Raw genomic sequence first — 25,677 nt, forward strand, 5'->3', positions numbered from 1 at the left:
TTTAGTGTTTTTTAATGACTTATGTATTTAAGTACCCAGAGTAAAGGGCATGTCAACTATTTTTTGTAAATGCATAAGTTTATAAGTGTATTATATAATACATACTATACATATATTATACATTTGCTGCAGTTGACTACAAAATATTAAACAAGAGAAAGAATCTTAATGAATACTGACTTTTAGTAACAAAGAAGTAAGCAGAATGGTAACATTTGCAGTCTAATCTGAATACAATTTTTGATTCATATTTACTTTGGGGAGTTACCTTAAGTGATGACTGACATAAGTAACTGAAAATACTTTTAAAGAAAACTTTAGAAATAATGAAAAATCCTTAAAAAGTGTATCAGAATAATCCTGTCCTGCTAAATGTCTGGCTTGAAACATTTGTTCACTTGAATTTGAACTGAGACAAGAGAGAAGAATAATTAGGTGTTTCAGACAGCCAGCCGATAAGAAATGGATAGGAAAGTGTAAACAGTAGGTAAAAGGATTTAAATTCAGTACATATTTTTCCATCCTCAAAACTCATCCTCAAAACAAGATTTTTTTTTCTTTTTTGGGGCCAGGATTGCTTAGTCAGCACACCTAATGTTTCCAAGTGCCATTGCGCCCAATGTAATTGACACAATTTTGTGACACTCTACTTACTGCTGGATGAAGTGGCCATTTAAGCCTGTATAAATCAAACAGTTTGGACAAAGCTGGCAGTATTTATAATGTCAGGATGAGCAGATGTTTCAAATTTGCCCTCATTTCCATATATATTCTGTTTGAGCATGCCCTTGCCTATGTAAATGAAGGAAGCATTTGACTGCACTATTGCTTTAAATTCATTTCTATTCAAGCAACTGGACTGAAGATTTGAAATATTATAATTTGCCTGGTAGCATTTCAGGAGCTTTTGAGTTAAATTGAAGTAATTTCAGGACCTGCCTGCATCAGAAGGTCCTTGTGTATATGATTAAAGTTCATTCACCTTTAAGCACTCTGAATGAGAAAAGATAATATTTATTCATACATATTTCAGGTACTCTTTGAATGTGAAGGGTCAAAATGTAGCTCAAGAATTATCTTAAATTTGAAGGTTAATCTTAGGAGGTCAAGTCATTAAAAAAAAAACCTTTTCATAATACATCTCTATTTCATTCTATAAATATGCACTTAACAGTTTAACTTAAAATTAAGGGTGAAAATTGGTCAATTATTAGTAGTATACATAATGTGTTGTATAAAAATAAAGGCAGCACTTGGGTTATCAGGAAGCTGCCTCAAAGTTGGGATCTTAACTGCATGCTTCTGAGTCAATGTAATTTTTTCATCTCCTTTAGAACCTCCACATTTTGTTGTGAAACCTCGTGACCAGGTTGTTGCCTTAGGACGAACTGTGACTTTTCAGTGTGAAGCAACAGGAAACCCTCAACCAGCTATTGTTTGGAGGAGAGAAGGGAGTCAGGTACAACCTTTTACTAGTTTTGTTTTTGTTTGTTTTGTTTGTTTGTTTGTTTTTAATCAGTAGAAATGGGGGCCTGTTCTATGAGAAGAAAAACCAATGTGTGATGTAGCTATCTAGCTGTTCCATTAAGAGAATCCAGAAACTGGTTCCTCTCAGAATGAGAGGAGGCAAGCTATTTTCCTTGCCTTAATTCTCAAAGCAGTATTTTCCTGCTTCCATTTGGTACAGAGGGTGGTATGTAGAAGTCACTGTTGTATCATGTAAGTGTTATTTTTATTTATACTTCAGAAATATTAAAAAAACTACTCTTTTTCCACATAATTGAATTAGCATTTCTGTTATTCAAATATCTAGAATTAAAAAATTAAGTTCCAAATTTTCAATTCTATGAATATTTTAACAAAATTATCACAGGTGAAAATAGGTTAAAAATCATAATTGATAACTTATATATATTGATATTAATTGATATTGTTAATCATATTATTTGCAATTATATGTTATGTAATTACATATTACATACCATATTCAAGTTTTTGTAGATGTTCCACATCTGAGATGATGAGTTAATATTGATGTCACCTAAATTATAAGTTCATTATATTCTTTTAAACTGTCAAATCTGATCATTATTTGCCAGTAATCCTATTTTCTAAACATTTTATAATCCAGAGTTTTCTATCCACACTAGAATATAGAGATCTACACTCTTTTAAATTGACTCTTGGGCTTCCATTTAATAAGAAGAAATATTAAAATAATTTAAATTATCTTTTTTATCTCATTTCTTAATGACTTCCCTCTCACAGGAAAGCAAAACATTTCTCTTCACTTATTTTTGATGCTTGTAAAAAACTGATTCTTATTCATTTTTAATAGTTATTCCTGACCATTTTTGTTTTTGCTTGAATCAATCTTCGGTGTTTTGTTTCATTGTCTTGCTTCTAATGTACCCTTACAAATAGCAAACAGGTAGTTTACTGATGGAACTCAATAATCTTTTATAGACAATATGTTCAAGTTCACTTCTGTTTTTACTTTGGTAGACAAATATTGATTTATGGTATGTAAACTATCATTTTTATACTACTATAATGCTGGATTCTAGGATACTCCAGTTGGCCTCCCAGGATTAAATTTGCTGATAGCAAGTTAAAGACAAAACAGAACAAAATATTTTAATGCAGTAGGAAAAATTGGAAGTAGATTATAGAAGAAAATCTGGATAGTAAAAAGAGTGAACCCACTAGAAGTTTTTCTTAATAGTATAATATATAGATGATTCACTTAAGTTATTTAAACTCCAGATTAAATTTCCAAAAAAGTTTGGTTTCATGTGGTTTGGTTTAATGATACAAGTCATTTTTCGTTAAAATTTTTGTCATTACATATGTATCTGTGGATCACTAATTAATCCTTAATAAAAATGATGTATGCTAAAAAGCACCAAAACTCTTTAAAACAAGCAACTTTATTTGATTAGAAGAAAAGTTGATATTCTTTATTTTATGAACTTCAATTAGTATGGATCATTATTATGCATGAAATGTACACTCGAAGAAGCATGATCTTTTGATTCAGAACAATATAGAAATTTCAAAGAAATCCATTCTAGAAAGTTTTACCTTTTTTAAAATTTATTTTTTTTAATTTTGTACCAGGGATTGAACCAGGGGCACTCAATCACTGAGCTACTCCTCAGTTCCCAGGCTTTTTTCTTTTTATCAAGACAGGGTCCCAACTAAGTTGCTCAGAACCTCAATAAATTGCTGAGGCTGTCTTTCAATTTGCAATCCTCCTGCCTCAGCCTCCAAAGCCACTGGGGTAACAGGTGTGCACCATTGCACCTGACAAATTCTTACCTTTTAATATGAAAATCTGGATAGCAACTGTTAAGGTTCCTGGACATTTATAATGGGCAGCTAATGAGATACTGGTCATGATGCCAAAATGGTATTATACTCCATTATAATTTATAAGAATGAATCAGAATTCTATTCTGCTTATGTAGTAAAGGTCTTAAGGTTTTTCTGGTAGCAAAATGTAAACCAAGGATTTTGTCATAGTGGGCTTACATGTATAAAATCTTCTATACTAATGATACCTAATATCCTTATGTTGTTTCAAAATTGATAGTTATAAGACCATATGTCAATATTGAGATTGATTTAAAATTTTACATGATCCTATTTAAGCCTGCCTTGTTAAATCCATGTGTGTTTAATGATGTTTATACATGTACACATCTTTATATGTGGGTATATGACGAAAGAATATTGAGTTTATTTTTGTATATATATATGTGTGTATTTATACATATTCACATATATTTATAAATGTGTATGTAGCTTTGCCAAAATGTTGGAACCTAGCATTTAACCTATTTTAATTCTTTCCTCCCAAATTCTGGCTTTAGAATCTGCTTTTCTCATACCAGCCACCACAATCATCCAGCCGGTTTTCTGTCTCTCAGACTGGTGACCTCACTATTACTAATGTTCAGAGATCTGATGTTGGTTATTATATCTGCCAGACTTTGAATGTTGCTGGAAGTACCATCACGAAAGCATATTTGGAAGTTACTGATGGTAATGTCAAACATTTATTTCAGAACGTTCAATTTGTCCTAGGATCTAGAGAGAATGTCAATAGATGTATTTTTTCCACTTTAAATATTTTTACAGATATTTTAATGTAAAACTTAAGAGTATATTTATACAATAATAAGTTCAAACTTTTACTTTAATATAAATGAACTAATGTCTAGTATCAAGTTAGATTTGTAAAAGCATAACAGTTATCCAAGGAGAAGTTTATAGTTGTACACAGGAATATTTCATGTTTTGGAGATGAAAAGATTATTTTGCAATCTCTTATTGTAAATTATTGACTATTGTGTTTTCTCTAAATTAAGGTAACAAAATGAATTGGTCATAAATCCAAAGTCTAACAACTCACAATCAATGATAGTGAACAAGTTTTTTTTTTTAAATGATCTGATGTTATTCTGTTTATCAACATCTTTGAATGTGATAGATTAACACCAACTATAAAGATATGGTTAATAGAGAATAATCTCCAGATTATAAGAGAGTAGTGATAGTTTGAAGCTCAAAGAGAAAAAATACCTATAAGGGTATGCAATGTATATATGTATACACATCTATTCCTACATAAGGAAGATAACTATAAATACATTGGATGAACACAAGTGGTTTTGCAGAACCATTGAAAGCATAGATAGTACACACAATATATTAGTCTATGTGTAATCAGGAAATATTTCCAAATTAAAAATAGAACTGAAAGCATAATACAGTTAAGAAGTTTGTTGCTTCTAAAACTAAATATATTAGAGCAATTGAAATGATTTTTTACCCCCAATTCTAAACAGTAGGTAAAGGAACATGTTAAAGATGAAACAAATGTCTTTCAAAGATGGTGATGGAACATGAGTCAGGGAAGAGAATCAGTAATAAAATATATTTGTTCTGTTCATTCAATTTGCTTGTTTTTAAACTTCAGATAATGATTTAAATATCATACACAGTAGCATTTCTTTAATTAGAAACTGTGGAGTCATCTTTGACACTCATCCTTCCTTATCACTGAATCCACTCAATAATCTTTCAAATCCATCCGGTTATCTTTATCACTCCCAGTCCTAATCACCTGAAACTGCAATAACCTACTAATTCCATCCTTTCTTGTTCACTGCACTCCCAAATTACATTTTCATATTGTTGCTGGAGCGTTTTTTTTTCTCTAGACCGCTCTTTTTCTTCCCAGTTATATAAATGGAAATATAATATGCATACTGTAAAGTAAGTCAAGTAAGCAAATGCAGTATGATTAATTTATTCACATAATGACCACTCAGATCAAGATATGGGGCATTTCCAGGACTGTAGAAGGCTTACAATTATTAGTTAATAAGCCTCTCTCTGCAGAGATAAAATGACTTTTAGGACTTTCATCACCATCGATCAGTTTTGCTTATTCCGGAAACTCAACTAAGTGAAATCACATAGTATCTAATCTCCTGTGTTATAGCATCTTTGGTTCAAAATAATGTCAGTGAAATTCATCCATGTATATAACAGCAGTTCATTCACTTTTTAGTGCTGTGTAGTACTTCATAGCATAAATAGGCCATAATTTATTTCTGTGCTCTTTTACTGATAGATTGTTTTCAGTTTAGGGTTTTAATTAGTAAAGCTAAATATTCTTATACAGTCTGTTGATGGGCACGTGCACTTACTTATCTGGGTTTGCTTTTTGGTGGACATGTGTACTAATTTTTCTTCTTTTCATTTTATCATCTAGTTAAAATACATTTCTTTCTCAGATGTATGCATTGTAATTATTTCTTCCTATTCTCTCTCTTTTTTAAATCATAGTTGTAGAGGGACAGCATGCCTTTATTTTTATTTATTTTTTTAATGTGGTGCCGAAGATCAAATCCAGTGCCTCACACATGCTATCCAAGAGCTCTGCCACTGAGCTACAACCCCAGTCCTCTTCCAATTCTCTTCGTGGTTATTTTAAGTATTAGGAAGTTAATTTTAATAATGATCAATGGGTAATAATTATTTTTCTTTTATTATTAGCACTTTTAGTGTCCTGTTCTTTCCTCAGGCTACAAATATGTTCTTTCTTTTTCTAAAAAGTTTATTATTTATTCCTTTGAGATTCAAGTTTTTGATCCATCCAAATTAATGGTGTGAGTCATGAATCAAAACTCTTTATTTTCCTTATAAGAAATCTAATTGTTTCTTCATCACTTATTGTCAAGACTATTCTTTCCCTAACTCTGGTGGTATTCTATCATGATTCAGATGAACATAAATTAGTAGTTGATTTGTAATATCTCTTTTCTGGTCCAGTGACCTATTTATGCCATTACATAGGGTCTTACTTATTGCAGCTTTATAGTAAGTCTTAAAGACTGGTAGTATTAGTCTCGAACTTTATTTTTCATTGTTTTAGGCTTACTGTTGAAGATCCTCTGCATTCCTTATAAATTTTAAAATAAACTTATAAAATTCTGTACATATGAACCAATAACCAATAAACAATTTAGATTCAATTTTAGTACTGGATTATTTAGTGAGAATTAGCTTCTTAGCAACCTGAAGCTTTCAATTCAAAGAAATGGTATATATCCCACATATGCCTTTTAATTTGTTTATATGTTATAAAGTTTCTCTTAGTAATATTTTATAGTTTCCTGGATACAGGTCATGAATATGATTTAGTAGTGTTATACTTAAGATATTTTATGTTTTTTGATGAGATTATATGTGTATATTTTAAGTTTCAACATTTTCAAAGTTTCATCATTGAATTGTTTAAGGAAATTTTCTAGTTGTACAATTGACTTTTGTATATTAACCTTATGTCCAGCAACTTTTCTAAATCCACATATTATTTCTCAAAAATTTTTACATAGGTTATTCTGAAATTTTCTTGTACAACATCTGTCAACTTTAGATAGATACTTTTACTTCTTTCTTAATGTGGTACCACTTGTGACTTCTTTGTGTTGTCCTATATTGTTTATAAGCTTCAGTATAGTGAGTAGAATTGGTGATGGTCAATGTAATCATCGTGATCTTAACTTCCAAGGGAAAGCATTTAATAATTCACAACCACACATAATGTTTACTAGAATTTTTGAAATTATTTCATATTTTTAAAAAATACGGAGGACATTTTTAGAACACAAAATCCTCAAGGAGGATTGTGGATGATGAAGTAGATAAGTAGTGGTGCACATGGAATACTGTAAACATGAAAAAAACAGAACACAAAACCTTAAAGAACTTGTCCAAAGTCTCATGACAGATGATAGAGCTGATCCTTTTCTTGCTTTATTTTTCTTAACTGCCCAGTGGAAATCATGCAGAAATAGATGACAGAGAAACTGCACCAGTAAACTGGGTTGGAATGGAATAAGGAGGTATGCCTGATGCTAAATATGATGCAAATAACGAAGGACTGTAGACATAAAGAAAGTTGAGTAAATTCCAGGTGTCGGATTGCTTCTATATATTATGAGACTGCCAAATATAACCACACCTTTACTGGACTTAATTAAAATCAATTATAGAGAAGCACTCTGCTACTAATTTAATTAATGTCTGAAACTACATGTTCATTCATTCCCTATAATGAAAGGAATACCTCAATGCAGTCAAATATTTTCCTATTTTTATAATACATATCAAAAGGGGCTTCTAATTTGTTATTAGCAACCTCTACTGATAGTGTGGAACAGATTAAAATTTCTAACCAGTGGAACTACTGGTTTACATTTTTTCAACCATGTAGTATCTTAAACATTCCTGCCAAGTTTCAAAATTTAGCTTTCTAGAATACATCTTTTGGTATCAGCAAATTTCACACCAGTGATGACATAGAGATAATTTGAAGAGTAGAGTGGAAATGCACACTTGCTGATTTCATGCCATTGCTTTTCTTTAAAAAAAAAATTGAATGCAGAAAATTAGTAATTATTGCATGATAAATGAGGAACAACTTGAAGTGTGACTCTAGCTTGTGAAATCTTTGGTGCATACAACTTTGAACATGACATATCCAGATTTGTAAATTTTTGCACCCCAAATTTAGTTATTCTGGCAACTGGCTTCCTTTAATCAGGCAATTTCTTACAATTTTCTTTTGAGTATTTGTGTTTTTGTTTTTTTTTTTACTCTAACTAGTATCCAGATATTTAAGGCTTTATAGTTTTAATTTTTTTCTGCAATTTTATTTTATTTGTTTTCATTCCCCAATACTTGTTTTAGATTTTCCTTAAAGTAATGACTTGATCTCAGTAAAGTTTTCAGGTTGTAGAATTTTTATATAACAAGAATAATTTTTTTTAACAAGAATAATTTTATCTACACATAATAAAAGTGCTTCTCGTTGTTACTTTTCATAGTGCAATTAAATCTATTATGAAGTAACAGAATGGTTTAAGTGCTTTTGTCATTCCTGATAATTCTAATAGAGGAGTATGATATTTGCCAAGTTTGAACATCTTCATGAGCTATCTTTGGATCAGGCTGCCAACAATGAATTTGGGCAATTTTTCAGTTTCTTTGAATTTGTTATACTTGGGTAATTTTCAACCCATATCTATTTTAATAGAAAAAAATCCTAGATAAATAGACACAGGGTGTTTGATCCTATTGAGGTTTGAAAGTCCAAAGCACCTTTTTAAATCCAAAATCATATGCTGCTCTAGTACCATCATTTTGTTGTTGTTGAGCACCAAACAGTTTTGAAATGTCACATCGGGTTTCGATCATTCATTAAAATTTGTCTCGTGTGTTTCCTTGGGAAAAATGTTTTTATTTGGTTTTGTGTTCTGTTTTTTTCATGTTTACAGTATTCCATGTGCACCACTACTTATCTACTTCATCATCCACAATCCTCCTTGAGTTCTTGAACTCCTAAATAGGTTCCTTGACAATGCAGCAAGCTCAGTCAGTGGTTGGCCCTTTGAAAGGACATTGTATCTCTTCTTAATATTCTGAATCAGTGCATCATATAAATGCATTCTGAATAATGCATGTCTCCTACTTTAATTATTTGTTTAATTATCTTCAGTTTGTTTCAAAGCCTGCAGCAACTGCTATTGCTTGGATGATTAGAAAATTGCTTCCAGTTGCAGAAATCTATTTCCTGTTGTTTCTTCTGGCAGTGACTGCAGACCGGCCTCCCCCAGTCATTCGACAAGGTCCTGTGAATCAGACCGTAGCTGTGGATGGTACTTTAGTCCTCAGCTGTGTGGCCACAGGCAGTCCAGTGCCCACAATTCTGTGGAGAAAGGATGGAATCCTTGTTTCAACTCAAGATTCCCGAATCAAACAGCTGGAGACAGGAGTGTTGCAGATCTGATATGCAAAGGTAACTTCCAATGACACACTGGACTTCCTGTTTTGTTCCACTTTGTTCTTGTCTCCAGAAACTTGTGTTGAGACCTCTTAGCATGATTGAAATATTGAGTGAAAGTATGAATGTATTTTTTATTTGATGCTTGATTTTTTGCAGGCATTTTACTATATGCACTTGAGATGATTTGACTCATAATTTAGCCCATGAAAAGCAATTTTTTGTTTTATGGAGGAGGATAAAAAATAACTTAACCTGTTGAGGAAAGTAGATGGGAATTTGTGGGGGAAAAATACCTTCTAAATAGTGGTATGATGCAGTCATTTCATAATGCATTTTCTAAGTTATATTCCAGTAATATTTTATGTGCAGTGTACTTACCGTTCTTCTATTTTGAGTATTTGGTTCAAAATTTTGCAGTTCCAAAGCACTGTACATGCAAAGAAACCTATAAAGCAATGTACACACTGACTAAGCATTTCAAATCAGAATGTTAAATGATTGAAAGCCCACAGGTTTGGGGGAAACATTTAGGAATTTACCTTCCTGGGTGTCATATCTCATATCAGATTTTTCAGGACTGTATTATTTGTTTTGATTTTCTTTTTCTTTTTTAGGTCAAGACAAGCTCCTTAAAAAAGCATATGAAAGAGTTAGTTTTGACAGCAGTAAACATAAATTGAAATAGCTTTATTACCTATTGTGGGTGGCTTCTTTGGAATTTTGAATCAGCATCACAGTTAATTTCTGTATGCCTCAGAAGTTAATATGTTGTGCTTTTGTGTTACAACTGTTGTGACTTTGTTATTGCAATTGCCAGAGCAAGATGACAAGGGTTTTGTTTTATCAAATGTTACTTGAAAATAGAATTATTACAATAAGCAGAAGTATAGAGGTTTATTGAGTTGCTAATGATTTTGAAATTGAATGTGTGGTCTGTGTTTGTTTTTTGGCATTCCATCTTCAGAAGGGCGAGAGAGTGTTTATTTAGGCAGGAATTTGGCTTCATACTTCATAGACTGCCTTAAGTTTTCATTTAAAAAATTAGGGAAAATAAGAATGATTACTTTTTAAAAAATTATAAGAAAATATTTCATGCTTATTCTTTTTCTACAACATCTGTTTGTCTCAAATATCCATATAAGTGTTACAGTGATAAAATATGCAATAAGCCTTATTTTGTGACTTATTAATCATAGAGATATAATTTAGCCATAAAGATTAGCCCTTTGATTTTGAAGAATTATATACCTTAGCAATTATTTATTGTCCCTGGTATTGATAATAATGTCAATTGTAAATTTTTAGTTAATGTAATTAATACTATATTCTATTATACAATGAGAATAATCATATAATTTTTTTTCCTGTCCTCCTGTAATGTTTTAGATTCAATAAAAATATGTTCGATTAAGGGAATGTTCCTACTTAGTGAATTTTAATGCAGTTATCCATATTCATGGACCATATACAAACCTGTAATTGCTTTTCCAGCCCAGTAAGCTCTTGATTGTTGCAAATATTTATCTTCTGTCTGCCTCTGCAGCTGGGTGACACTGGTCGGTACACCTGAATCGCATCGACCCCCAGTGGTGAGGCCACTTGGAGTGCTTACATTGAAGTCCAAGGTAAATTATTGTTTTTGCCTTAAAAAGAGGCTGAAAATAAAGTTAGTTGTTTACTTTATGGTAAGTTGGTGAAGTAAACATCCTGTTCCTGAGTAGATGTGTGGATAAGTCATCTACATTTATATGCTTATCTGAACATGGATAAACAGCTTCCTTTTATCTCTTTCCCACTTGTTAGAATTTGGAGTTCCAGTTCAACCTCGGAGACCTACTGACCCAAATTTAATCCCTAGTGCCCCTTCAAAACCTGAAGTCACAGATGTCAGCAGAAACACAGTCACTTTATCATGGCAACCAAATTTGAATTCAGGAGCAACTCCAACATCTTATATTATAGAAGCCTTCAGGTAGAGTGAAAAGGACGTTTTTTGGTTGTTCTTTTGTTTAAAAAAAATTATGCATTTAATATGCGTGTTCTAACTTCTGTATCTGTCTTTAGCCATGCATCTGGTAGCAGCTGGCAGACCGTAGCAGAGAATGTGAAAACAGAAACATTTGCCATTAAAGGACTCAAACCTAGTGCAATTTACCTTTTCCTTGTGAGGGCAGCTAATGCTTATGGAATTAGTGATCCAAGCCAAATATCAGAGCCGGTGAAAACACAAGGTAAATATTGATTTACTTAACCTGGTGACACCTACTTATCCTTAGAGTTATAATTGTACAGGCACATCATTTGTACTAAATGCTAGGATTGTACATTTACAGTCTGTTCAAATTGCTTAACTAATTTTTTAAATACACAGACACAGTGTCCACAAACTTTTTTATTTTCTGTTTTAGGAATAGGAAGGTAAGGTTGATAACAGAGAGAACTGTTTCTCATAAAAATACAAATTCTTAAGGCAAAAATATTACATGAATGTTTGTGTATTATATTCAATTTGTTGATTTTTAAATATAGATATATGTGGATATAATATCCTAATCATAAGGCAATTGTATTTAACATTGAATATACTATTTATGTTTAAATTCAGTACTCATCACCTTCTGGGTGAGTTTTCAGGATTTCTATCTTAATCAAGTCATACTTTTTCAAAATCACACAAATGTAGGAGATATTTGGGAACTTGTTCTTAATTCCTATGTCCAATCACCCTCCTACAGAGCATGGAAAATATTTAGGTCTTTATATTTGTTTGACTGGTCTTTCATTGTTGATTATATCAGCCAAAATATTTGAGACTCTTCAATGTAAAATACCTATAGATTGATCAAAGGTAGGTTGAAGAAATAGATAAAAATTTTAAAAAGGACATGTTTAAAGCTGTTTCTAAGCCATTTAAAACTCAAAATTTGGTTCACTTGGACTGTTTTGGATATGGCTTTTAAATTCTCTGAAGAGAAATTATTTTATCTCTCAGTAGACAAATTATTTTTTTTAAAGAGAGAGGGAGAGAGAGAGAGAGAGAATTTTTTATATTTATTTTTTAGTTATTGGCGGTCACAACATCTTTGTTTTGTATGCAGTGCTGAGGATCGAACCCGGGCCGCACGCATGCCAGGCGAGTGCGCTACCGCTTGAGCCACATCCCCAGCCCGACAAATTATTATTACCTTTTACTCTCTTGCTCATTTTTATTATTTTAGTGCTCTGATAGAGACTCTTATATTACATTGAAATTAAAAAAAAAAGAATCATTTGAATTAACCTTTACCTTTCTTATAACCTATATCATTGCAATTAAATGTACTTGTTCTTATATTAGCATGGAAAGATAATTCTTAGAGGTGCTAATTGGAAATACAAAATTCTTTTTCCAACATAGAGGGGAATCAACATTTCTCTTGTAAGTTAACATTTCCAAAGGAAAAATCACAAATTAGTTCTGATGAAAGAAACAAATTATGTGCAAGGTGACTAAAAGACCAGAACAACTTTTCTCCTGGTTCAGAAGGGGTCTGCACATTTTGTCTTTTCTAATGTGTGTATTAACAATCTTTATGGAAGGGATTCTGCCTCAGAATTCAAGAGAAAGCAAGCTGAGCTAAAGAACATGCCCACGTCTGTCTGTCTCTGGCTGTGTGAATTCAACACACCCAGATGCCTATATTTGCTGTTATGAGTCACCTCATCAGGAGCTTTAATACACTTGGAGCCCGCCCTGAGGCAGTTTGAGGTTTTCAATGTTGGATACGCATTTGTAAAGAATGCAGAAACTATGGCAGCTGTAAAATGAATTTAAACTTTTGTCCCCAGTACAGGTGTCTCTATCTAGTGGACTCTAACCAAAAGTCATACTACTACTTCATCTGATTCTATCTTGCATTCATGTGAACGGTTTTATAATCTATATTGTCATTTGTAAGGGTAGTTAATATCTTATCTGAATATTAATTTTTTTTAAAAAAGAAAGTTTTAATCAACTTCCCTTTGTTTATGCATAGCGGGAGGAACAATCTAAGGGAAATGAATCTATGTCAACCAGAAACTGATATATGGGGAAACAGGCACACATTTGGAAGTCAAAGACATTTTCATCTCAGCTCTTCAGTCTTGTAGCTCTGTGACATTGAGGAAGATAGGCAATCCTTCTGCATTTTGGTCTTTTTGCCTTTGGAATGGAACTAAATAAGTGCATTCTTCGGGACTGGACCCAGACTGAATTAATCTCTATCAGAACAAATTAATCAACAAATAAGCATGCAGGATAAATTAAATCAATATATGAGCATAGATTCAATTTTTTTAAAAAAATGCCATAATTACTTTTGTTTCTTTCAGTGTCCAGATTAAAAATAAAGTTCATAAAATTTGCAGCTATCATAAAACCAAGAAAGAGAGCTAGTCAGCCAAGTGAGAGAATCAGAATCAAATATATCTTGACAGACTGGAATGAAGAGCCAGCACTAACATGATTGAAATTAACAGAGCAAATTAAAGAGTCAGGTACTTGAACTGAGGTTGAAAAAATTAGCTTTAAAAGGATAGTCTGAGAACTCTAGGCTTACAGGAATAGAAGTGTGTGCATATTGGTGCTCTGGGAGGTGGACAGACTTGGTGTTTGGAGTCAACTCAAACACCTATCTGTAACCCCTGAGTGATATAGCTGCCAAAAGAGCCAATGTTGTCTTTGCTGGAATAGCACAATTGTTTCTGGATCAAGGTGTCGTCTCTTTCACTGCGAACTGGTCAAATCACAAATGGAGTGATGGGTTTGCTGTGAGCACTGCATTTTCAGATGGACTTTTAAGAGAACACAGTGCATGGAAAGCCGAAGATCACTTCACAGAGGAAATGCAATGCTCTTGGCATGATTAGCCCCAAAAGAAAGAAGTGTTAGAGGAAACATGACATCCTTTCCTTAATATTTTAGGAGACTGGACGATAACATGCTTTTTTCTGACTCCAGGACACAAGAAGCAACCAATGAGTGAAAATAATAGAGGCGTATTTTATTACTTAGTTCTTAATCTGCTTTTGAGACACTGTACAACCCAACTGAGGATTATGATCATAGTAGAAATCTTGGAAAGGACCTAAAAAAGAAAAAAAAAATTCTATTGGAGGTGACAGAATGCATATGCTGTAAGGGAAAGGAAATCATGCAGAAAGTTCAGGGAAGATTTGTTGGCAATTGATTTCCAAGGGAACAGGCATGGTGTCTATAACCACTTGAGAAATATGGTTGCACCAGAGTCTTCCCCAAGTGGAGACACCAATGAATGAGCTGTAACCAAAAGTTAAACATGCATACATACAGAGAACAGGTTTGTAGTATAGGAGTCAGGTAGACGGACCTGTGTCACATTGAAGTTAGCTCCTTGTCACCAAGCGCAAGATTGGACTCTGCAAGGAGGAGGAGCTAAGAAACTGGCAGCCAGGGATGGAATTGGGTGGATAGTGGTCATTGTTGGGATGGGGTGGCTGTCACCTCTATTGCTATTATTCTACCTCCACATGTCGTGTCCTTGAAACATTCTTGAGCCCTATTATTTAAAGGAAATGTACACTTACACAGAATGAAAGATGGTGTATAGAGTATTGATAAGAAGATGACAGTTACTATAAATAGTGGGTGAATTCTGAACAATGCATAGAGGGATTCCAGTACCTGTGAAGCTGTAGGATAGAGCAATATTAAGATTTCCTGCCAGTCCAATTCTGAGTGTGGGGAAAAGCCTTTCTGAATTATAAAACATTTCTTTCAGGAGGAGAACAAGAAAAATAAAAGGATCAATTCATAAGCATTTCCAAATTACATTTCTAGGCATCACTTTCTATTTTTCTTTCTAATATGAAATTTTCTAAAATAACACATAAAAGACTGCCATTGCAAAATGGCTAATGCTCTTTATTAAGCATTCTTCACTGTGATACAATAACTAACGTAAACCATCATCAATTAAGATGATGTTAATAAGTGCTCTTTGCTCATGGATCTAATTTATTTTATTGGCCTCAGTAGTGCCTTCTGCATCCCATATTGCTGCCACTTCCTTATCCACCCTGCCTGCCTGGGAAGAGACCAGGGCTCTCTTATGAAATGTAGCTGTTGGGCTTCTTTCTGGGCTTGCTTTTGCTGCCCATGTTTCTCTGCTCTTCCTTGCCCAACTCTCTGCTAACAGGTCTGGTTGTTGTCTTCCTTGCTTAGTTGGGATCCTTCTGTTTTTTTTTTTTTTTTTTTTTTTTTTTTAAAGTTGGGATCCTTCTGGAAGGTTATACCAGACTCGGAGAGGACTGCCTAGCCTCACTCTCAGCGTGAACATGATCATGACATGGTGGGAGCAGCCCTTACACTTTACTATTTGCCATTGTCTTTTTGTTTCTTGCCCTTGGGCTCTCTGCAGGCCCTCTACTTGTTCCCTTCCCCTCCTCTTTCTCTGTAGGTCCCTAGTCTTCTGAACCTAATGAAAAGGCTAAGTTGTTCTTATTTTGTTCTGTAGCACAGGTTGGCTTCCTAGGCCCAGTGAGTCTTCTTTTCTAAGAGTGGCTCTGATTGAAAGGACTGGTTCAAGCTGCTTTGCTTCAGTTCGTTAGCATGATGCGGAGCCTGACAGGGTCTTCTTGAATCCTTGCAGATGTTCCACCGACAAGTCAGGGGGTGGACCACAAGCAGGTCCAGAGAGAACTGGGAAACGTCGTCCTGCACCTCCACAATCCCACCATCCTTTCTTCCTCATCAATTGAAGTGCACTGGACAGTGAGTTGTTCTTGTAATATTTTATCTCAGTCTTAATAAGCAGGTGGCTTGTCTGAGATCATTATATATATATAAAATATATATAAATATATATATAAGATATAATTTAATTACCTGTTGATCACTTCTATGCCATGACAGCTTTCTCATGTAACACATGACTGTCATTTACTATGGTAGCCATGGACGGACTTTTATCAATAAAAGCTTCTTATTTGTGTATATTTCTTTTTGTTTATATAATGAAATAATGAACTCTACCCCTCTCAGAGGACAAAACTCCAAAATATTAACTATGAATTTGCAACTTATGGAAGGCCCATTATCAAAGGATTTTTTTTTAATCTTAGAAATATTTCCAAGTAGTATTAAGTAGGCTTTTAAGATCAGGAAGTAGTAAAACACATACCCTTGACCTTCACGTGTGTCTAGATGATATATCTCAGAACTGCTATGACACTTCATATTTATTCATAAGGCACAGAAATTAATATCATCCTACAAAAGATAAAAGATTTTTTAAGTATTAACTTAGGTGAACTAGAAATACTCATGGTGAAACCTGATAGGAAAAAAAAAATGTGTTTTGTTGCACTTCATTTTTTATTATTTTGCAATAAGCAATAAAAAGCTATGAGTGATTGCATTTTTATTTTTGTCATTTTAATAGGTGGACCAACAATCTCAGTATATTTAAGGATATAAAATTCTCTATCGGCCATCTGGAGCCAACCATGGTGAATCGGAGTGGTTAGTTTTTGAAGTGAGAACTCCAACCAAAAATAGTGTGGTTATCCCTGATCTCAGAAAGGGAGTCAACTATGAAATTAAGGCTCGCCCTTTTTTTAATGAATTTCAAGGAGCAGATAGCGAAATCAAGTTTGCCAAAACCTTAGAAGAAGGCAAGTATATGGAGTGTGTGATATCTGTGCACTGCAGTAGATTTGTTGGGCTTTTATTAACTTGGAGTTGTTAAAATGTTAAGAGTGTCTTTCTTTAATGTTTAACTGTCTTTTTTTTAAAATGGATTCTTTTTAGCTATACATGATAGTAGAATCCATTGTTTAACTGTCTTGATATTAAACATACTTTGTTAAGAAATTTTGTTTAAATAGAACAACTATTTTTGGTTAAATAGAAAAACCAAAATGCTGTAAGCGTTGACTTGCTTTATTAGTGGCCTATACATAAAAAAAGTGAAAATGTGAACCTTGTGTTACTTAATGACATAGACAGGGTCTGTTGAATTACTCAGAACTCCAGTCCACATTCAAAGATGGACTCACTCTCAATTTGCTTGCCTTTCCACCACCCATTTATTGAATGTTACTTTGATTAATGATTTATAAAGAAGGTGAGTAACACCTGGGTTTTCCAGGACTTTCCAGAATAATCATTCTGTCCTTTTTCATCCCCTATCTGGAAATCCCTCAGTTCTAGGCAAACCACTATGACTGGTTACCATAAAACTAGAAATTAAAAAGTATTGTTTATGTAAATAGTTTTGTGTCACAACTACACTCCATAAAAACATTAATAATGTCTCCTAATATGTCCTTGCCACTTCTTGGATTAGTGATAGGATGTGGTTAATATCCTGATTAGCATTCACTTTTTATATTTTCCATGTTTTGGGGAAACAGGAAATTAGGGTTACAAAGAAGTACAAATAGAAGTCCTTTCATGTTTCATGGAGATAATATATATAACTTTGATTATGGAAATTCACAATAACATCAGGTTGGTAAGGTTGAGGAAAAAAAGTAATTTTGGACTATTAACATTTAAGTGGGTTACATCTTTGAATCATGCAGATATTGAATTTAAAATCCATATACTCCTTTTTAATTTTAAATATTAATTTTAATCAGTTCACTATTGATATTTACTTATATTAATTAATAAGTATTAATTATCTGCTTTTCAGTGTTCTGTAGCACACTTTAATATATCTGCTTTTTGAAACAATTTAATAGCACCAAGTGCCCCACCCCAAAGTGTAACTGTATCAAAGAATGATGGAAATGGAACAGCAATTCTTGTCAGCTGGCAGCCACCTCCAGAAGACACTCAAAATGGAATGGTTCAAGAATATAAGGTAATACACATATGCTAATTTACTGATGGACACCCTCTTCTACTCACAAAGCTAAATAAATTGTTTATAGATATTTGGCGCCATCTGCTGGTAAAACTACCAACATGTACAATTATTCATAGACCTAGTCTTGGAATAATTTCTTTGCTAGAAAAGTTACTTAAAAAAAATGCTAGAGAGAGTCCAAATTGTTACAAAACTTACACATCCATCTAATTCTACAAAATCAATAAATTTAAATGGTAATAATATTTTCCTCTCTGAAAAATGCTTTAACATATTTTTCAGAATTGGATTGCACTATGGAATTGGCTATATAGAGAGTCACTTTCTACCAGATTTTTTCTAACTTTTTAATTTAATTTAACTCATTTACATCTTTGAGATTTTAGAAACTTCGAACAAAGTTGGAAAAATAATTTTGGTGTGTGTGGAAATCATATGTTTATATATCTCTTGTTTTTGTTTCAAAACAAAATATCATGTCTCAGGAAATAGTCCTTTATAAATTTCCATATGTTTATATAAACTTTTAAAACATGTGTGTATTATCGGTTGATTTAATCCAGTGGTTCTGAATAATTATTTTTCCCTATGAAATAAAGCAGCTCTATTCAATAAATATGGACAATCTTAACATGGATTCATTTTAGGCAAATATTTTCAAGCATGCCAAGATGCATCAAAAACTGAGATGGAGACATGAGATTTAGCTGAAAGATTGTGTTTGAACTTATTAATGAATCTGTATTATAGGATGATCCTAATGTGCTGTCAGAATGGATAAATATAAATAGAAAATATATGTGTACATTTTTATGTGTACTTTTTTGACAGTTACATACTAGAAGAATTTTAACTATAAAAGATGTACTTCTCTGCCGAGTGATCTGTATTTCTCTGATGTCTGAGTCATTTTTTAGTTGACTAGCTAAATAATGATACTTAGAATATTAATTTCTATATGTAAATATTCCAGATCATTGTTTAGGATGTGAAACTGATTTTATGAAGGTGATATGAAGTTATTGATTCATAACTGAGGTTAGAGTAGACACACCTTGATATGTGTCCATTGACAGGACATAGGATATCTACCTTCACTAGTATAGGTCAGGGATTTTCAAGTATAGGCCAACAGCAGAATCACTGGTAGAACCATTTTCCCAGTACAGGTGACTTGCCACCACTCTTGGAGATTCCAATGCAGTTGATCTGACAGGTCCCTTACATGTGTATCCTGATAAATCTCTCATACGTTCTTTTGAGTAGCAAATTTATTTGTTTGATAACTAAAAACCAATCTAAGCTTAATTTTGGGTATGATATTTTATTTTAAAATTATTTTTAAATCAAATTTAAAAAACAACATTTTGTGAAATTTAAGTATATCAATAGGGCTGCTTTAAAATATATTTAAAATATGACTACAAATGCACTGTGGATGTTTTGAGATATTTTGAATAAGGCTTTTTCTAGAGTAACTGAGTTACTAGAAGGTAAAAATATCCATACTTTTAAGTGCTTTCTCACAAGTTTCAAGGTTATTTCAATACTGGTGAGTGACAGGATGCTATGTTTCAGTCTGGAAAAATAGACTGTTACAGAAGATTTTTAAGGATTTAAAATGAGGTGATGTCTCAGCTGTCACACAAAATTGTATAATGTAGGCATTTTCCCCTAAGAGTCAAAACTCATTTCTTTCCTCATGAAATGTGAAAGGGTGGATTTCACTTAACTTCATGGTCAATTTAAAATAATAAAATGCCTTTCAGAATCTGATTGACTGGTACAAAATCAGTTTGTGGCTTCAGTTCAGCTGTGTAATGTAATTGGGGGGAAAAAGATTCACAAAGGAGTCTTTATTTCCAAATGGTCAGATCCTGATATAGTGTCTGACCATTCGGTGGCATTACACGTTGAAACTATATGAAAATAATATTAAATTTCAAAGAACAAAATTAAAGGTTATTGACCAAGTAGTAGAGGATGCTGGTGTTTTTAGATTAATTTAAAATCCCATTTCCTATTCCAGTGTGGACAGTAGTCCACTTGAAGCTAATCCTGTATTTAGCTCGAGGATATCATAAGGAATATAGAGTGTTCTTCACTCCTGCATGGATTATTCTCTTATGGAAACTGAATCCAAATACAATTTCCTATCACAAATATCACTATCAAAGTCAATGAGGCATACGATAACTTTCTCATTATAGAATGTCTTTCTTGCACTTCGAGTATGTACTCTTATTCTTTATGATCTTATGGATATTGTGAAAGACTAGTTAATATTCTCCTTTAACTATAATACCAGATTGCTAATTCATCTCATTGATATTAGTTCAGCGTACCAAAAGCTGAATAAAAGCCTAGGATGGTTTTTTTCCTCCTGGAGTGCAGTTTTATTTTTAATAATCTTATTTATACATACTTCTTTGTATTATGCAGAAACTACTCTCCTTTTAAATCAACCACTTCATGAGTTTGATACGAAATGTGAAGTGACAGTACCAGGTGATTCTATCCCAGAGAACTGTTGAAGTGTCAGACAGAGTTCCCTCCTCACCTTTGATGCCTGGTCATTGGGCACCACATCTATCACACAAATGTCGAATAATTTTACACACATTGTTATTCTTTACCTGGATATGTATAACTTTTTGCAGAGTCCTGTATTTCCTGACAAATAACCTCATGCTATTAAAATTTTTTTAAAATAAAAAGAATAAAAACCTAATGATATGCGATATGATGTGGATTGAGAGGAATGTTTATCTTCAAGCAAAAGTTTGTAGACTCACCTTATACAATCCTTTAAGATATTTAAGAAAGTGTAACTATTACAATTCTCCAATAGTGCAGCTATTACCAATACTGGGCTTGACTGGAAGAGTCTTCTCAGAGCTCCATCTTGGAGAAGAATGACTTTTTTGAAACCTTGTGTTGGTGGTTCATGCGGCATCTCAACTGGGTCAAGGTCTAAAGTCCGTCTTCACCCTCTGTGGATCTTTGCATTATCTTGGAAATTTTACCAGCTTGATTTTCATTATGTTCTTCTTCCAGGTTTGGTGTCTGGGCAATGAAACCCGATACCATATAAACAAGACAGTAGATGGTTCTACCTTTTCTGTGGTTATTCCCTCCCTGGTTCCCGGGATCCGGTACAGTGTGGAAGTGGCAGCCAGCACTGGGACCTGGGGTGAAAAGTGAGCCTCAAGTCATCCAGTTAGGTGAGTGTCCAAGCAGTCCAGTTTCACAGTCTGTCACTGTACTACTTGTCCTGCTTTGCTGTTTTTACATGTGTCTGAGCCACTGTTGGAAGTTAATAGAATTCAGAAGTGAGGCTTATAACTACAGTGGTGTTAGCTTCACTTAAAATACACTCACATACAGTGTTATGCCTTGGTTACCAACAAGGCCACTTTCCAACAAAGACATTGGTAAGCAATTTTGTCCTTGTGTGAACATCACGGAGTGTAGTTACACAAACTAAAATATATGTGATGTCATTAGCCAGTATCATCTTATACAACAGTCAATAGAAATCATTCCTCGTTGATATAAACGTTATGTGAGGCATGACTGTAGATATCTTATAACTAAACTAACATTATCCAAATATACATTTTAGATGATAGTTCAAATAAAAGTTAGGTAATATTCAGTATCATCCTAACTGGGGCCCTGTGGAAATTTTTTTCATCTATTTAACTAATACTACTAATCAAGTCCAAGGACACTGCAGTGAATAAAGAAAAAGATAAGTTGAGATGTCAGAGCACTGGAATGTTTCTATGCTAATCACTCAAATTTAAATACAATTTGTGTTTCAAAAATTATACATAAATTTAAAAAAAAAAACAGCAAACCTGACCTGGGTTTCATTACTAGAGATCACTATAGGCAAACTATTATGAACATACTACATGAATTAGTAAGTGATTGCTATTTACATGTAAACAAGCAACAACTGAAATGGCAATAAAACAATATTGCAACTAAGAAGTGGGGAGAAAAAGGTCAGATTTTAAGAGTTAACATTTAAATTAGGAAAGAGGCCAAGAAGTATACAGTCTGGTTTGTGTCTGTATATTGCAAATCAGAAGTTAAGCATCAGTAATATTTTATGTCAGATGCAAATTATGAAAAAGGATCATTTGTAGCAATCTTTATGCTTCACAAATGAGTACATACTATTTTGGCATATTAAAGAAGTATGAATGACATCCTGGAATTATTTCATAATAAAAGTAAAAGAAACATTTGACTTTGATTAACTCTGTTGCAATACCTAAAGAACTTCATATTTATTTTGAAAATATTGTTAATGTTCCACTGTTAAGACAATGCTAGCTGCTGCAATGCATAAACTTGCAAAGTTTATATGACATAACACAGTAAAGTCTACTACAATTCCAGTTGTCTAGTAGGTCTCTGTTTCACCTAGTGTTTGTGGGTTGTAAGCTGAAGAGCCCTAATTTCTTAATGTGGGCTTCCAAGGTTGTCCCTGCACCAACAGAATGCAAGAAAGGAAATATATATTCTATGGGAAGCTTGAAATGGTGCAGGCTAGAAAGGTGCACATGACTCATGCTTGATGTGATTGTAAGAAGGTGAACGAGGACTAAATGAAAGCAGCGGCCAGGAGCTGCCTCCCAGCAGTCAATTATGAGAGGCCCATTCAAGCCTTCAGTGGGGGCTTGCTGACTGTCACAATCTGGGCCAGAATTTTATATTAATTTTTTGGACTCTTTTTTTCCATGTTACACATTTTTAAATGATTATTTATAAACTTCTAGACAAAAATAGCTTCCTGGTTTATTCCAAGCAATACAGGAAACTAGGAAAAATCGTTTGATGCATCTGTTGCAATGTTATATAACATGGGGGAGGGGAGTTTATATTGAAAAATTATAGCTGATATTTGAATATTTGTCCACTTTTTTCAAATGTCAGCATTAGGTTATTAAAACTGAAATTAAAAGGTATGTCTTGAATGACCCTAACCATTGTGGATACTGTTTACCTGTTTTTAGAACATACGATGTTTAGTCCTAGTTTTGGAAAGATGAATTGGAAAAAGAACCATATGTAAATTTTATTTATTGAAGATTTAAATCATGGGATTTAAGGGTCAAGTTGATTTCCTTGAAATTATAAGTGGGTTCCAGTTTTTCAGATCTTAATATAGCCTCAGCTGCAGGGAGACAAAGCCTGAGGTAGAGAGGGGCTGCTTTAATTCATTAGTCACACTGCACTTTATTCTGTTAGGTCCATCTGCTTGCTCGCACGGAACCTCTCTGGGCTGTTTCCATAAAATCTGAAGCTACCCAAGATAAACTTGCGCAAATAGGCATAAAGTCTATAAACCTAGCAGATACAAAGGATGTATTAGGAATAAAAAGAATAGGTCTGGTTGGTGAACTTTTAGAGGATGAAGTGCTTTTAGGATAACCAGAGATAAAAGGGTCTGGAACATGAAATAAAACTTTCAGTCAACAAACAGTTGAAGGCAGGTGACTGCTTGTGAAAATAAGGTTTTCAGTCTTGATCCTCCATAGCATGAAATCTGGAATCAAGAAAAACAAAAAAAGGAAATATCCTCCCCCCACAACATATATACACACAACAGAAGGAATTCAGCATTTCACAGAGAAAGGCTGTTTCCGTAGCTATTGAATGCTGCTGATTTTTTTCTGCCAATTATCATATTAAGATGCAATATCATTTAATAAGAAAACCTGTAGGATTTTTTTTCTTCAAGAACTGTTATCCCTATTGAATGAGTTATACTAATTATTTTTATGGAAAATATATTTTTGGACTGGAAAGATTTCTATTTCAAAGCAGACTGTATTATATTAGCAGATTGTATTTCTCTTGAATTTGGTCTGGAGATCTGTGAAGCAGCTATAAACCCACCTGACAGGGCTCCAAGGGATTTGGTTGTAGATGTTTACATGGAGCCCATGGGATACTCTTTTGTCCTGACAGAGAGCATAATGCCTAAGTATCCAACCCTGTGACTGGGTGTCCTTCTCACAGCAGACTGTTCAACCAGCAGATGCCCTTCTGGCTTTTTTGACCTGCTAAGATAGCTCCTCTCTGGGAGAGCCCCAGCTGGGAGGAGAGCTCCTGCCAGGTGTGTTAATCAGATTCAACTCAGAGGGGTGAAGCAACAGAACACATGAAATAGCAGGAGTGGGTTACTCACAGATCCACAAGAGCAGAGGTGCTGAAAAGAGCCAGTCAGAAGGCCCAGGGGCCACTGAGCGGCCGGGGGGGGATGGCTGCAGGTGGGGAGACAGAGAGAGAGGACCTGTGGGCTGAGGGTTTTATTGGTGCTCAGGGTGTTTGTTGTTCAAGGAGGTTTCCTACAGGGAGTTCTAATTGTTCTTAGAGAAAGCTGGAAGGATTCCATGGGGTCGTGCTGTGACTAAGAGTTGTCAGTTCTGCGGATGATGAGTCCAGGAGGTGGTATCTCTGTGGCCCATGGGGAGGTGGTCACCAGGAGGCAGTTATATAAGGGGGATATCTGCCCTGACCATACTGAGGAATTGGGAGTTAGCAGAGAGCTGGCAACTCTGTCCGGGTAACTAAACCCTTCTTTTAGTATTTAATCTTAGATTCAAAATGAATGCAGAAGCAACATAAAATTTTAAAAGTGTGGTACATGAATCTTTTCCAAGTTAAATGATTTAATAATTGTGAGGAAGCCCCAATCTTAATGAAATGCACAAGCCCCTTCTTATGTCATCAGATGTTGCAGGGGAAGAACATTAAGACTACAGATACCACTGGGAATTCTCCCCACTGGGCAACCTCAGGACCAGCATCACAAGGTGTCTACAAAGTGACATACAGCTTTGACGGAAGAGCGACAGTCTTGCGTTTTCTACAAAGACTTTGCAGGCTGCTCTGTGTGACCTGGAGTAATGGCGGGCTTGAAAAATATCACTGTAGGCTTAAGACATAAATGTAAAATAAGCGTATTTTATTAGCCATATATTTCATCAATTTTTAATTCTTGAATCAAAATATCCAACCGAGAATGTCTTTTTGACTATTCATAACACTTGATAATTCTTTTACATATTTAATGTTCTTTTCTTATATCTATTGCTGGTGATGGTTATTATTTTAAAAGAAAGATTATTCATAGTTCTTACAATGGTAACATTATCTTAATCTGTCATTGTGTTTTAATGATCTTTAATTTTATAGGACGTTCTGATCATGGGTTCAAATAATATGTTTCTAAGACAGTGAAGGATGTTGCAATATAATCTTGGGGAGGAGTATGCAAATACACACACATGCACGCACACACACACACCATTTTTCAATATCTAGCCTGTAGAAAAAGTAAAATTTTATTTTAAGCCTTTTTACAGCACATATTTGATGTTTCTATAGAATTTTGAGAATTTTTCAACCTTTTCT

General features: G+C 33.8%; 1 pseudogene; it reads left to right on the forward strand.

Annotated features, from left to right (window-relative positions):
• Nucleotides 1–21,502, forward strand: part of LOC144251914 (roundabout homolog 1-like) — a 48,138-nt pseudogene extending 26,636 nt beyond the window's left edge.
• The last annotated feature ends 4,175 nt before the right edge of the window (nt 21,503–25,677 follow it).

Source organism: Urocitellus parryii, unplaced genomic scaffold (genome assembly GCF_045843805.1).
Source record: "Urocitellus parryii isolate mUroPar1 unplaced genomic scaffold, mUroPar1.hap1 Scaffold_2885, whole genome shotgun sequence".
NCBI classification, from domain to species: Eukaryota; Metazoa; Chordata; class Mammalia; order Rodentia; family Sciuridae; genus Urocitellus; species Urocitellus parryii.